Genomic DNA, 13,558 nt, shown 5'->3' with positions numbered 1-13,558 from the left:
TTTTTTTTTAAGATTTATTTGAGGAGGGGAAGGGACAGAGGGAGCGGGAGAGAGAGAGAGACTCCCGAGCAGACTCCCCGCTGAGCATGGAACCTGACCTGGGGCTCGATCCCAGGACCCTGAGTTCACAACCTGAGCCCAGACCAAGAGCTGCACATCTAAGTGAATGAGCCACACAGGTGCCATGTCATGAAATTCTTTGAAAAAAAAAAAAAAAAAGATACTCTGATCTCCCCTATTTTCATTTTGCATTGGGCCCTGCAAATTATGTGGTTGGTCCTGGGTGTGGGTTTTGGGAGATCAGAGGATCTGAATGTGAATCCCAAGGCTCTGCCCCTATAAGCCAAGTGACATCAGAAAAGCCACTTATTATCTCTGGCTGCAGGGAGCCTCGCCTATCAAGTGGGGTGATCACACCTGCTTTCCCGGGGGGCCGGGGGGACTTAGGGGCAAAGTGGGCAAAGAGCTTTGGGAACATGGTTGCACGCTCTTTAAATACAGAGTGCACTGACCAAGAGGAAAGAGTGAGGCCAGTTCGTGTTGTGGTGGCTTCCTCCCACCCCAAGGATGACTTGCCCCTTGTAGCAACATGTCTGCTTTCAAAGCACTGTGGAAGGGAAGCCTCTGGCATACCCAACCCGCTGGCCCCATTCTCATTGAAGAAACTGGGACAGAGTCAACAGATGACCTGTCTGTTGTCACAGAGCCGCCTCCAGGCAGGGCAAGGCTAAGGACATACTGTTCCTGCTGTCCAGGCTCTGCTGTGGCCACAGGACACTTGAGATGGGGGCAGTGAGAAGGAGAAGGAGGCAGGATTTGGAATGGGGGGACGGAAAGGCTTCATTCCATTCCATTCCATCACACACACACAACTTGTGTATGCATGTGAGCGCGTACGCACAGAAAACTAAAGCTGAGAACTTGACCAAAAAAAAGATCCTACCCCAAAAAAAAAAAAAAAAAAAAAAAAAAGATCCTACCCCTGTTCCATCGAAACTTATTTTAGGGCAGGAGGTAATTGCCAAAGACCCAAATAAAAACCCAACCACAAGCTGTAAAGGGCTCCAAGTCTTTAATTAGACCCCAGGAAAAAACTGGCAAAACGAAAATGAACGTAGGAGAAGGCTCCCCGAGGAGGGAATATGCATGTGGCCCCTTTCCGCTTCCCCAGGCCAGGAGCTTTGGGTGAAGGCACTCCTTCCTGCGCTGGACCCCGGAGTGTCGGCTCGGCCCTCCGTCAGCGCGGGCACCACGCCAAGCACTGCACACCCCAGGCGAGGGACAGGCTTGGTCCTGGCTCCTTCTCCCAGGGCCTTCCTAGGCCCTGGCCCCGGAGGCTGGCCCAACATTGGGGTGCCTTGAGGCTGAGGGGAGGCTGATCTCTTCCTACCTGGAGGTGAGGGAGCAAGGAAAGGGGAAAGCTTTGGTTCTGGAATGGCCTTTGACTCACTGAAAAATGTGCCCATCAAGTCACAAGACCTGGCTCCTTGGCCACTGCCCAATCCTACCCACATGATACTGCTCCCATTGCCTGGAGCTGTCCTCCAAGCTGTGACTCTAGACCCTTGTCCTGGGTCCCTGTGGAGTTGGGTGGCCCTGAGTCATGTAGGCAAAGCAGATGCCTCAAGGCCTTTCCTCACACAGTCCCTCCAGGTGAAGGTGTGCTCTCAGGAACCCTCGGGGTGACGACACACTGTCCCACCCGGGCAAGGGAAGCGTGCAGAGCCCTGGGCTCCAGGCAGCGCTGGCCACCCCATGATCCATTCTGGAGCCCCTGCCTGGCCCGGGTCCTTGGAGGACACAGGGGACCCTGGACTGGGGGGAAAGCTGGGAAGAAAAAGGAAGGTGGGGGTGTGCAGAGGAGGATGTCCATATTCCCACCCGTCATATAAACAGATGACCCAGAAGATTGACCAAATCCCACGGTGGGCGGATCTTGCGAAGCGCCAAGACCAGCATGAACCCTAGCGCTGCAGAGGCAAAGGCCTGCATCCACGTGAGAACGACAGCTGGCCCCAGTGGCAGAAGACAGGCATTCCACCCCAAAGCCGGGGAAGAACCCGGGAGGAATGGGCCCAGCCACAGGCAGTATAGGGCAGCCTGCCCCCCTCCCCCCGCCCGCGGCATGGCAGGCTGCTGAGATAGCTGTACGAATGGGACCCCGCCTCCCTGGGGCCATCAACGGCAGCGGGGCAACCATGCTGAAGACCCCGGTCCTGGGACACCTGGGGGGGCTCAGTGGTTGAGAGTCTGGCTCTGGCTCAGGGCGTGACCCCGGGGTCCTGAGATTGAGTCCCACGTCAGGCCCCCCACATGGAGCCTGCATCTCCCTCTGCCTGTGTCTCTGCCTCTCTCCGTGTCTCTCATGAATAAATAAAATCTTTAAAAAAAAAAAAAAAAAAGGCCCCGGTCCTGCTGTCATGCATCACCACAGCTGCCTGAACTGGAGCTGCCACCCTCACACCTGGCTCCCCTACCGCAAGGGGCCCTCACTGAGCGGGCTGCACGGTGCTCCCCTGGCCCTCCTCTGCCCCTGCCTCTTCTAAGCGTCGCCTAGGAGGACGTGCTCTAGAACCCCGCCGAATGGATGGGCCAGCCCTTACCTGCTGCCAAGACCACCGCCTGCTGGAGTGGTGGGCCGTGCCCTGCCGGATATGCTGTATTCTTTACCAACTTCCTTTCCCAGCTCTCAAACAGAAGGTCAGCGGCCACAGATTAGCAGCAGGCCAAACAGCAACAGGGGCAGTAGCACCTATGGGGCCCGGACCCTGCTGCGAGCACCATAGAGGCCACATCCCTGCAAAGACGTTACTGTTGTGTCCATTTTACAGAGGAGGACGTGGAGGTGAAGCGCAGTGAAGTGATGGCCACACATGGACGGGGGCGGGCGGGACGGCAGCCCAGGTGCCGCTCTCCATCAGCCCCTTCCCCCACCCAGTTCTAGTGTCCGGCCACTCGTTCTAGGCCTGCCTGACCTCTCCCTGCTGGAGGCTGGATTCTCTGGTTACTGGTTTCACGCAGGTCCCTTGTACAGAGTGTAAAGCAGGTGATAAGCACGACTCCATTCCTAGCTCCCCACCACGCCCTGTGGTGAAGGTCAAGGGCTGCATGGCCACAGCAAGCTGGAAGGTCTTCCCAGGAGGAGAAGCAGGCGTGAACCGGCCTCCCAAGGCAGTCCCCCTCAGCATGCCCCCACGCCTCCCACGGGTCCCTTGCTGCTTGCCTTGGCCTCACAGGCTTCCATCCATTAGGGGGAGTGGAATCCCTCCTGGATGAGCCCAATGGCCACTGCTTCCCAACTTCCTTCCTAGCTTGGGAACGGGATGGGAGAAGCAGTCCAAGCTCCTGGCAGAGGCAGCAGGAGTCCTGCTAATTAATTAGCTTTGCGTCTTCCCCGAGTGCTCACCAGACACAACCAGATGGTCCCAGAGACGTGCCCTCTACGCCCGTCCTCCCCTTAAGATGACGTGACACCCTCACCTCACACGTCGCCTCCAACTTCCCTTCCTATATTGCAACCCCCGCCCCCCCGCAGATCCCCTTCTCTCCCCCAGCCAGGCCTGGGCCCAGAGAGCCCCAGAGGGACAGGAAGGAGAACGAGAACGCTGGTTCAGGTTTGCAATGGAGACAGTTCTAAGCGGAGGCAAAGTTTAGACAAGACTCCACTTTCTTCCTGCCTTCAAACAACTCGGCTGGGGGTAGGGGGAAGGGGACCCAGGGCTGAGCCTGCCCCTATTTCTTGGAAGTGTTAAGCGATGACTCTGTGTTCAAAACACACTAACTTAAACCCCAAACAATCAAGGGTCGGCCACCCTGCCCCAAGAAGCTGCTCTAGTTAGAAGCAAAAAGCTCACTGGGGCCTCGGCAGGACCACGACTCCTCCACTGGCTCTCTGTTGACCCCTCGGGGTCCTTGGTGGGGTGATGCCTGTCAGGGGCATGACTGTGCCCGCCAGGTGGCCAGCCCGTACAAGCACACTCAGCCGGGCATCGAGCAAGGGAACAGCAGGGGCCCAAGGGCAAGCGAGGCTGGAGGCACAGCTGAGCAGCCCTGGTGGGGACAGCAACGGGCCCTGTGTCCGGAGGCCAGCACCCGGGAGATGTGGGCTCCAGCTGGGGAACCTGTCTTCGGAGCCTTGGTTTTCCCACTTATAAAAGGAACCTGAGCGGGATGACCCCTGGGGCCGCAGGGAGCAGGCCGGAGGTGCTGCACGGCCATGGCCAGCACCAGGTCTGCTAGCGGTCGGCACCCAGGAGATGCCAGTTGCGATTTTTACTGTTGTTATTCTTATTATCATCATCGTTTTCAGGAGCATCGTTCCTTTTGATTCCAAACACTCCGTGGGCCTCTTTTCAAACCGAGCTACAGAGTCATGGGGCACATCTGAGCTCACCACCTAGAAAAGCCACATTTCCCAAAATGTTTAGCCCAGAATCAAAACCGGCGAGGAGAGGGTAATGAAGATTTGATTAGAGACTGTGAGGGCTCTGGCCGTGTCACGAGCCTGCGTGACCCCAAACTGGCCCACCTGGGCTCCACGAGGCACCCACCTCGGAGCACATGACTGGCCCTTCTAGGCCCATGGGGTGGGGGGTGATCTTTGGGACAAAACACCATCACCTAGGGCAGCAAGGGTTAACGCTGGGGCTGGGAGAGGCCGGCAGCACGGAGTACTCCCTGTTTATTAATAAGCTATTTATCACCAGCTTTGCTTTTAATGCCATTTGGGCTTAATGTCGTTAATGAAATATAAATGCCCATGCTAACGATGTGGGTCAGAGGCAGCACGGGCAGCAGACGGTTCGCGAAACAGGGCCAAACCGCCGGGCACGCTGGGGAAGTGGCTGAGAGCTCGCAAGCGGAAGAGGTTCCCACCGGCTCGGAACCCCCAGCCCCCACTGCCTGGCTGGCTGTGCCGGGAAGGCTGGGAGGGGGCCAGCAGGGCTGGAGAGAGGAGGCCCCGGGGGCACAGGACCCGTTAACTCCTAGAGAATGGCTCCCACCTCTCCCGGCCCCAGGGCCCTGAGCACTGCCAACGGAGGAGCCGGGCGAGAAGGGTCCCGAGGGCACAGTGGGAGCACAGTGGGATCCCGTACTAAGGACGGACTCCAATAAAGCCCACCCAGAGTGCAGCCCAGGCAGCCCGACCCCACTGCTGGTGTACCCTGGAAACCTGGCCCGGGCTATTCGGCCACCTTGGGGTGGGCGCAGAATGGTCAGCAGATGGGTGTGCCTGTTCGGGGCCCCGAGGCCTTGAACCTGGAGGTGGCCCTACGTGGGGGTCAGGCAGGCTATTGTCCCTGACCTACCTGACCTGGTCTGCCCCCCCCAGGGGGCCCTTCCTGCTGATCTCTCCCTAGGCTCAGAGAGATGATGACCACCTAACCCAGATTACCCTGGCAACGGCCCGCCTTCCCCTCGGGAGAGGCCCAGACTATTCCCAGACGGGAGGTGGTCCTGGGACATCCTTCCCAGGCTGGAGGCCACTGATCCCTCAGAGGAGACTTGGACTCTACTCATCCAAGGGCCACCTGGGCCCAGATAGAGCTGACCTTTGCTCCACCCTCCTCATCCCGCAGCAGCAGGCCAGTGGAGGCCACTGGGCCCTGGCCCCGCCTTGCTCCCCCCAAGGGCTGCCTCTTCCAGAGGGAGCTCCAGGCTATGGCTGGGAGGGAGCCCAGCACCCTCTGCCCCTCCCTGCTCAGGACTGTCGAGAAAATGCAAGACGACTGGCGAAATCTGAATTTCACATAAACCTGGCAGGCATACTTTTTTAGTGTACATCCCCGATATTACATAGAACACACTTAACTAAAACTTAACTTGTGGTTTATCTGAAATTCAAATTTCACTGAGCACCCTGTATTTTTTTTTAAGTTTTTATTTTAATTCCAGTTAGTTAACATACAGTGAGTGTTATGTTCATTTCAGGTGTACGCAGGCTGTGTTTCCATTTGCTAACTCTGGCCACTGTAGCCCGCTTCTCAGCAGGTGACACCTGGCAGGTGGGTGAGCAGGGCTGCAGCAGACAGGGAGAGGATGGAGACCCCCGCCCATCTCTGGACAGCAGTCCTTCTTTCCAGAGGCTCCGTGGGTCCACCCCCCACCCCCCCGCCGACCCTCTCCCATGGTCACTGCTCACGGTCCGGTGCCACGGCTCACCTGTGGGGGTCCCCTCTCCCTGCACCCCTCAAAGTCACCTCCACGTCCCCAAGGAGTACAGGGCTCATTTGCTGGGGCTTGGTGGAGCTCAGCTCAGCGGCTAATCCCCTGGGTGGCTCCTGTCAGATTATTAATTAGCTAAAGCGGATCGGTCCTGGAACAACATGCACTTGGACTTCAGATAAAGCAGGCCAGGGAAGCTGGGCGGGGGGCTGCTTAAAGTGACAAGAGCCTGTTTCGGAACTGCTCCCTGAAGAGGACCGAGGGGCAGGCAGAGACGAGGGCGGGCGGTTTGCAACAGAGCCCTCAGCACCCCCTCACCTGCTCTAGAGAGCACACCTGGACGGTGCAGACGCACCTCGGGACCTGGGAGAGAAGCCGTGACAGCTAGGTCTCACTTTTTGATAAAGAGCTTGTGCCTAATCAGAGCAAACCACCCAGAGCTCTTCCAAAAGCTTCTGATTTCACTTGGGGTAACAGCTACGAGGCCTGCAGGATCCAGGGCCCCCCAAGCATCCCTGTGACCTCACGTGGCATCACCCCACAAACCGCCCTCCAACCAGCCAGGCCACTCTCGCGTCCGTCCAGGAGCTCACACTTGCTGCTCCCCCAGTGGGGACACTCTTCTCTGGGGTATTAAGTAGGGGGGCTCGATCCCTCACCCTCCTCTGTCCTTACCCCAACGTCGCCGTCCAAGTGCTGCGTCCCTCGGATGCCACGCCTAGAATTACAAACCACCCCCTACCCCCATGGCACCCTGCCTGCATACTACTCTCCAAGCCTGCTGGCTTTCTCCTGGACACACATGGCCATCCAACAAATACTATACTTCTTTATCTCATTTGTCATTTGCCTTCCTCCACTAAAATGCAAATCCCACAGCACAGGAGGCCTTGCTCCGTTCATTCACTGTGGCAGTTCGAGTCCAGTTTGCCGTGTCTCTCAGTAAAGGCTTGACAAATGAATGAAAATGAGAAATGAATGACCGAAGTGAAGGTCAAGACACGGACCCCCACCTCTTCAGCTCTGAGCCGACTGTGGCTGAGCCCTAGGCTGCCCTGGGGGCTCCCTCGGCACCTGCCACCTCTCCCACGACTCCCCCTTCCCCAGCTCTGGTCTCACATAGGTAGGTGCTCCTCCTACCCCCTCCTACCGTCTCCCCTAAGATGCATTTCTAACTCTGGGTCTCCTGAGGGATGGCCTTGGGGACCCATCTCCCGGCCACCCAGACCCGCCCCTCCCAGCCGGGCCCCCTATGGGCTCTGTCCCAGAAGCAGGGGGCGGTGGGGTGGCAGTGAGGGGCGAGGAGAGGGAGCAGGGACTCCCAGCTGCTGCCCTGGCCCAGCTCAGCTGCCGGCAAACTCCTGGGCTTGGATTGTTTTGACTTGAGTCGGTGAAGCTGAAATATTGAGTCACGACGGCCCTAAACTTCATTACCAGCTTTTAGCGCAGATTACTAAGGGAAAAAAGTTGCTTTTAATTGCTTCTCCCGATTAGCATTTCTGGAGAAGAAACTAGTGATTAATTACACCTTCCCATTTCCACCCGCAGGCCACAGGGGTCCCAACCCCAGGCTACCACACGGAGGCTCAGGGGCAGGAACGGTGTCTGCTCCCTTGGGGCCAAATCAGAGCCAAAACTCAGAGTGGGCAGCGGAAGGGCAGGAACAAGCCCCGAGCCGACTTAACGGAGTGGCCATAGCTAATGGCGGGGGACAGCCAAGGGTCCCCACACTGGGCTGCCTCTGGCCCCCGTGGGGTGTCCTCTGGGCTGAAGGGCTTTCACCCAGACCAGCTGTACACCTGGGTGGATCCCGGAATAGCAGAGGCTGGGGCCGCTGGCGACACAGAACAGCAGGAGCTCCAAGATCTGCAATAAAGGACGACGTGTCCACAGCCACTGGGATTCCTCTCTGGATGCAACCCGGTGGTCCAGCTCCCCCAATGCCCCAGAGCGCTCTCCCCGTGGAGGTACCAAGGTCACGAGGACAGAGGCAGGGCACAAGATCTTAGCCCTCCAGAAGCCACAGGCCGTTGTCCCCCTGGAGCACCCATGTCACCAAATGAAGAAGGGCCCCTTGGTAGCTCCAGGCAGGCAGGCACTACCCGTCCTCCCCAATCCCTCTCCCCTTGGGTCGGTGCCTGGCGTGACCCAGGGGCTTCCCCGGTCTGCTAGGGAACAGGGGAGAACTGAAGAAGGAGGCCCAGGGTCGGGGGTCAGCAACATCAGGCCGAACTCTCACACAGAACAGAAATCAGAAGGGTCAGCGACACTTCCCACGCCTTATTATTTCTTTCCCGCCTCTTCATGGACCCTTCCCCACACCTCGCAGCTCAGCCATCCTCCAGAGCATGTGGTGACCCAGGGGGCACAGGGCTAGTCCCCTCAGCCCCTCAGCCAGCACCGCCCCCATCCCACCATCCGCACGGCACCCCAGCTGCCTGCCTGCAGCGCCAGCCCCACACCAGATCAAAGCCCAGGAGGAAGGAGTCGAACTGTCCAGGCCAGTTACGAGTGAAGGCCAGGGATCTAGAGCAGACGTGGAGGCCAAGAGCAGAAGAGCCTCCCACGCACACAGACACACGCGCCTGCCCACCCAGACACGCCCGCCCCGGGGCTGAGCCCAGGGTCTGGGTGCTGGCTGAAACCCCCTGGGAGCCAGGCAGAGGCACCAGACGCATCCTAGGACATGCCTGTCACCCTGCAGGACGTGGCCAGCCTGCCCTCCTGCTCCCTCACCCCTCCCCCTGGAAGTCAAGCATTCAGAGCTTCCCTGGAGGCCGAGCTGGCCCATGTGGCCGGGAATATGTTGCCAACACGGGCAAGTCCTCACCGGGGCCCCCGCTGCCGGCTGTGACAGCTCCCGCCCGTTCCAGCCAGGCCTGCTGTTTGAGCCGTGCAGCCGTCGGCCGAGGGTCGAGGATCGCTTCACTGTTAGCGCATTACGGCTGGGGGGCCTGCCCCATTCTGGCCCAAGCAGATGAGACCAAGGCCCAGGAGAGCAGAGGCTCGTATCAGATGCCCAGGAGAAAGGGACGGGGGCCCAAGTCTAATCTGATGGGGTCCCCACGGGAATTCACACCGCGAACTGTGAGATGACTGGCCACGCGTGAAGGCTGCTGGGCTCCCAGCCCACACACTGGGGCTGGAACTAAGCTGGCCCCGGTGGAAACGCGGTCTTAGGCTGTGTGACCGGATGCAGGGGAGAAGGCATGCAGACACTCAGCCCTTGAGAGCACGGATCACGCTCCAAATAGCAGTGACAAGAACTGTATGAACTAGACCCAATCTCAAACCCAGCGCTGAACCCTCCGGGGCCGTCTCTGGGCCAGAAGGAGAGCGAACTTGGAAATCCCTACTGAAAACAGTGCCAGAGACGAGCGGGCCCCTGGCCTTACCCCCACGTGGTGCCGGCCAGCGGTGCGCAATCCACCCAACAGCATGGTGCGGCAGGGTGCCTCGCCCTCATCCACAAAATGTGTGGCCTCCAAGAGCCACGGGTGGTTCCTGGCACTGTCGGGTGGGGGCGTGAGAGGGGAGGAGGTGCGGGCCCACGTCGGGGCGCCCAGAATGCCTGCGTTGACCTGGTGCCTTTGTTCGCCATCTGCTCCCACAGGGAAGCCCTACAAACCCTTCCTAATGCCTCGACGCGCTTCCACGTCCTTGAGGCAGCGGCCCCGGCAGCCTCCCCTCCGGCCTCTCAGGTTCTCTCTCGTGCCACCCATGCTCCCCACTGCAGCCCCAGCCATCTTTGTATTTATTTTATTTATTTACTTTTTAAAAAGATTTTGTTTATTCACGAGAGACACGGAGGGAGAGGCAGAGACACAGGCAGAGGGAGAAGCAGGCTCCGTGCAGGGAGCCCCATGTGGGACTCGATCCCGGGGCTCCAGGATCACACGCTGGGCCGAAGGCAGATGCTCCACCGCTGTGCCCTCCTGGGGGCCCCCCAGCCACATCCCATTACCTCCATGCTCAAAAATATCCGGTGGCTTCCCCAAGGAATAAACCCCTCTCCCCTGGCACACCCACCCTTCCAACTGTGACCACCTCCTGGCCACCAGGACCTTCTTTCTGCCATGAACATTCTGAGCTCACCCCACCCCAAGACCTTTAGACTGGTCATCTTCTCTTCCTGGGACATTTTCCGCCTGCTGCTCCGGTGGCTGTCCACTTCCTGTCCTTCCGTCTCAGCTAACCATCACCTCCTCAAGGGGCCTCCTCTGACTGCCACTCACCTCACACCACTTCATCCTACGTCCACTCTGCACCAATGGGCTCCTCGTCCCCTCTAGGGGACTCCTTGTCTGCCGGCCCAACTACAACTCCACGGGAGCCAGGGCTGCCTGGCCCACTCTGCCCGCAGACACCAGGCCCCCAGTTGCTGTTGATTGAATATAACCCGGTCAAGGGGCGTCTGGGGGGCTCAGCGGGTTAAGCGCCTGCCTTTGGCTCAGGTCATGATCCCAGGGTCCTGGGGTCGGGCCCCACCTGGGGCTCCCTGCTCAGAGGGGAGTCTGCATCTCCCTCTCCTCTGCCCCTCCCCCTGTTCGTGCTCTGGCTCTCAATAAATAAATAAATAAAATCTTATTTAAAAATGTATAACCAGATCTTACAGGGTACCGCCAGAAACGGGGAGAGTCTGAACCAGACAGGAGTAGGTCTGCGGACCGGGCCCGAGCACGGACTCCCCGTGGTGCTCGGGTGAGGAAGGACACCTCTGAGACAGGGTCAGCCCTGCCCCAGAGGACGCAGGCCTGGTGCCAAACCTGGGAAGGGGCGGGTAAGCGCGCAGGGCCTTGGCCACCACAGCCCTTTCCAGGGCCCTCCCAGTTCCTGAGCTTCATTATTAAGCCTTAGATGGCCGATGCCAGGATGCAGAAGCCCCACAGGACTCGCGGAGCCCGTCCCCTACGCCAGCATCGCCCCTGGGAGTCAACAGGGAGTGGAAACTTCAGAAAAGGAAAAACTAATAGGCATGTTTTGCTGAGGGAATGAAGAAAACAAAAAGCCTGTCACTGAGAACAGAAGGGGCCATGTTCTGCCTTCAAAGCGGGGGCTCCGCGGGCCCGTTGGCAGCCTGCTCCCGCGCTGGGCCCAGGCCGGGCCGGGGAGACCAGCCAGAGGCTCGGAGACGTGAGGGCCTGCCTTCCTGGGACCCATGACCATCAGAGAAGCCGAGTCAGGCAAGAAGAGCCCAAGGGTACAGACATGCAGGTGCTTGTGCCAAAAACCCGGCAAGACGGCGGTGCCAGCAGTCTCGACACGGCCATCAGGGGACAACAGAGGCACATCTCAAATGTGCAGAGGCCACTCCTGAAGCGTGATGGCCTCCAGAAGCCAGGAAGAGCCGGCCACCCAGCCGCTCCACCACGGCAGCCCAAGGAGGCGACATTTACATCTGATTTGCACACCCCTGCCCTGTACCAGGTTTCCGCTAGTCCCCGAGGTGGCGCGGCCTGGAAGGAAGCAGACCTACATACAGCTTTGGGGACCTCTCAAACCCCAGTGGGCACCAACGCACCCGTCGCTGCCAAGTGCTTCCTCCCTGCAAGTTCAAAGTCCAGAGCTGCGGAGCCCGGCCACAGAGGGAGGGGCAAGACACACCTGCCCATGGCGCCCCCGGGGCGGGTCGGTGCTGGGAAGTAAACTGGGGCTGCTGACTGCTGCTTGGCATACACGGGAGGCGTGGCTTGCGGCCTCGCCCTCCCAGCCATCCTCTGGGCGCTCAGCCTCAGCCCTGACCTCACACCGTGCCTGCAACTGCCTCAGCACCTGACCCCGCTGGCCTGGTTCCCCCGGGATCCCAAGAGAACACTGACAACCAGTGTGCGCGAAGTCACCTACTGTGTGTCAAACCCCCACCGCAAAAACCGCCAGGTCTGCTACCCGCAGGTAGATAGGTGACAGCACCAGCCTCGTGGACCACCCGTCCCTGGTGGGAGTGGCTCATCAAAAGACACCTATGGGGGCGCCTGGGCGGCTGGGTCGGGTGAGAGCCTGACTCTTGATTTCAGCTCAGATCATGATGCCGGGGCCATGGGATCAAGCCCCTTGTGGGGCCCGGGCTCTGCACCCAGCAGGGAGTCTGCTTGAGACGCATGCTCCTCCTCTCCCCCTCCCCCTCTCCCTGCCCCAAGCCACTCGTTCTCTCTCTAAGAAAATGAATAAAATCTTTAGGAAAAAAAAGACACCTTTGGTTTCCTCTCTGAGGGTCCTGCCTGGGCTGGAGGACCACCTGAGCGTGCCCCAACAAGTCACACACGAGCTCAGAGCAGTGCAGTGGCCTCTGGTCATGCAGAAGGACTGGACCTACTGCCCCCAGAGGGGACGTGCTTGGCTCCGGGAGTGCTGTCTGCTAGGGCACAGGCCTCACCTAGAGTACCATGTGCTGCTGGCACCACTCAACGTCATACGGTGGTGACGCTGGGAGAACTCTTAAAGGCCAGTTATTCCAATCTCTTTATTCTACAGGTGGTTAAACCAAGACCCAGAAAGGAGAAAGCAGTGACTCATTGTCAAAGCCAGGGCCAACGTGTGGCATCCTGTCCCTAGACCAGGGGTCCGTCCTCAATCCTGCGTCCTCTTACTCTCACCTGGGTGCCTGAGCTACCACCAGCCAGGTCAGGACCCTCTGAGAAAGGCCTACCAGGCCCTCTCCTAAGAAGGAACCCCCAAACTGGCCAACCATAGCCCCCACCCACATTTCCCAGACACATCTTGGGGATCAGGAGCAGCTACCTTTGCATCCCAAGAGGCCGGGGTCCGAAGTCCACTCCAATGATTGAGCTGCAGGATTCCCTTCTACAGCAGAGGTTGACAACCGTGGCGGCTAGAAGGGCAGGTGGGATGGAAGGGGTCTTTGCCTTCGGTCAGCGAGGTCTGTTTGCCTACCAAAATGAGAAGGGAAAACAGATTAGTAGGCTACAGTGGAGACCCACAAAACGACTCCAGAGAGGAGGACAACAGATGGCATGGTTCCGACACTTTGCATGGTAACCGTTGGCCAGAAGTTCTTGGTCAGAGATTCTCGGACCCTGCCTGCCAATCAGCAGATGGCACTGCCATGGTGCGTGCCATGCCTGACCCTACAGCCAATGCACCCTGTGCACAATTATTAGCCAACTGCTAAGCAGCTGTCACACCTGACAAAAGAATCAAGATAATAGGCCAATCAGATGCCACCCCAGGTAGTAACAGAGTGATCACACCCGGGCTCGGCACCCTGGGTGAAAGGTCAGCCTGACAGCGGCCCAAGAGGACAGTGGAAGCCAGATTAGACCCACGCGACCGAACCAAGCCTTGGGCTCCCCAACGGCCTGCCGCTCCCTCCAGACTTTCCCAGGGCGGGAACCCAGCTGCTCCCATGACCCCCCAGTGGCCTTGTGGGAGTCTC

The 13,558-nt window shown here is 59.1% G+C and overlaps 1 long non-coding RNA gene across 1 annotated transcript in view; it reads right to left on the bottom strand.

Moving 5' to 3' along the window:
- The window catches only part of LOC102151465, a 79,699-nt gene that overhangs the window by 36,221 nt on the left and 29,920 nt on the right, over positions 1–13,558 (bottom strand). Inside the window, exon 2 of the long non-coding RNA XR_005356202.1 lies at positions 12,904–13,052. This is a non-coding gene — a long non-coding RNA (uncharacterized LOC102151465). The remainder of the gene's footprint in view (positions 1–12,903; positions 13,053–13,558) is intronic.

The sequence above is a fragment of the Canis lupus genome, chromosome 2 (genome assembly GCF_011100685.1).
Source record: "Canis lupus familiaris isolate Mischka breed German Shepherd chromosome 2, alternate assembly UU_Cfam_GSD_1.0, whole genome shotgun sequence".
NCBI classification, from domain to species: domain Eukaryota; kingdom Metazoa; phylum Chordata; class Mammalia; order Carnivora; family Canidae; genus Canis; species Canis lupus.
The sequence above is the reverse complement of the archived record's forward strand: the minus strand, read 5'-3'. Positions and strand labels throughout refer to the sequence as shown.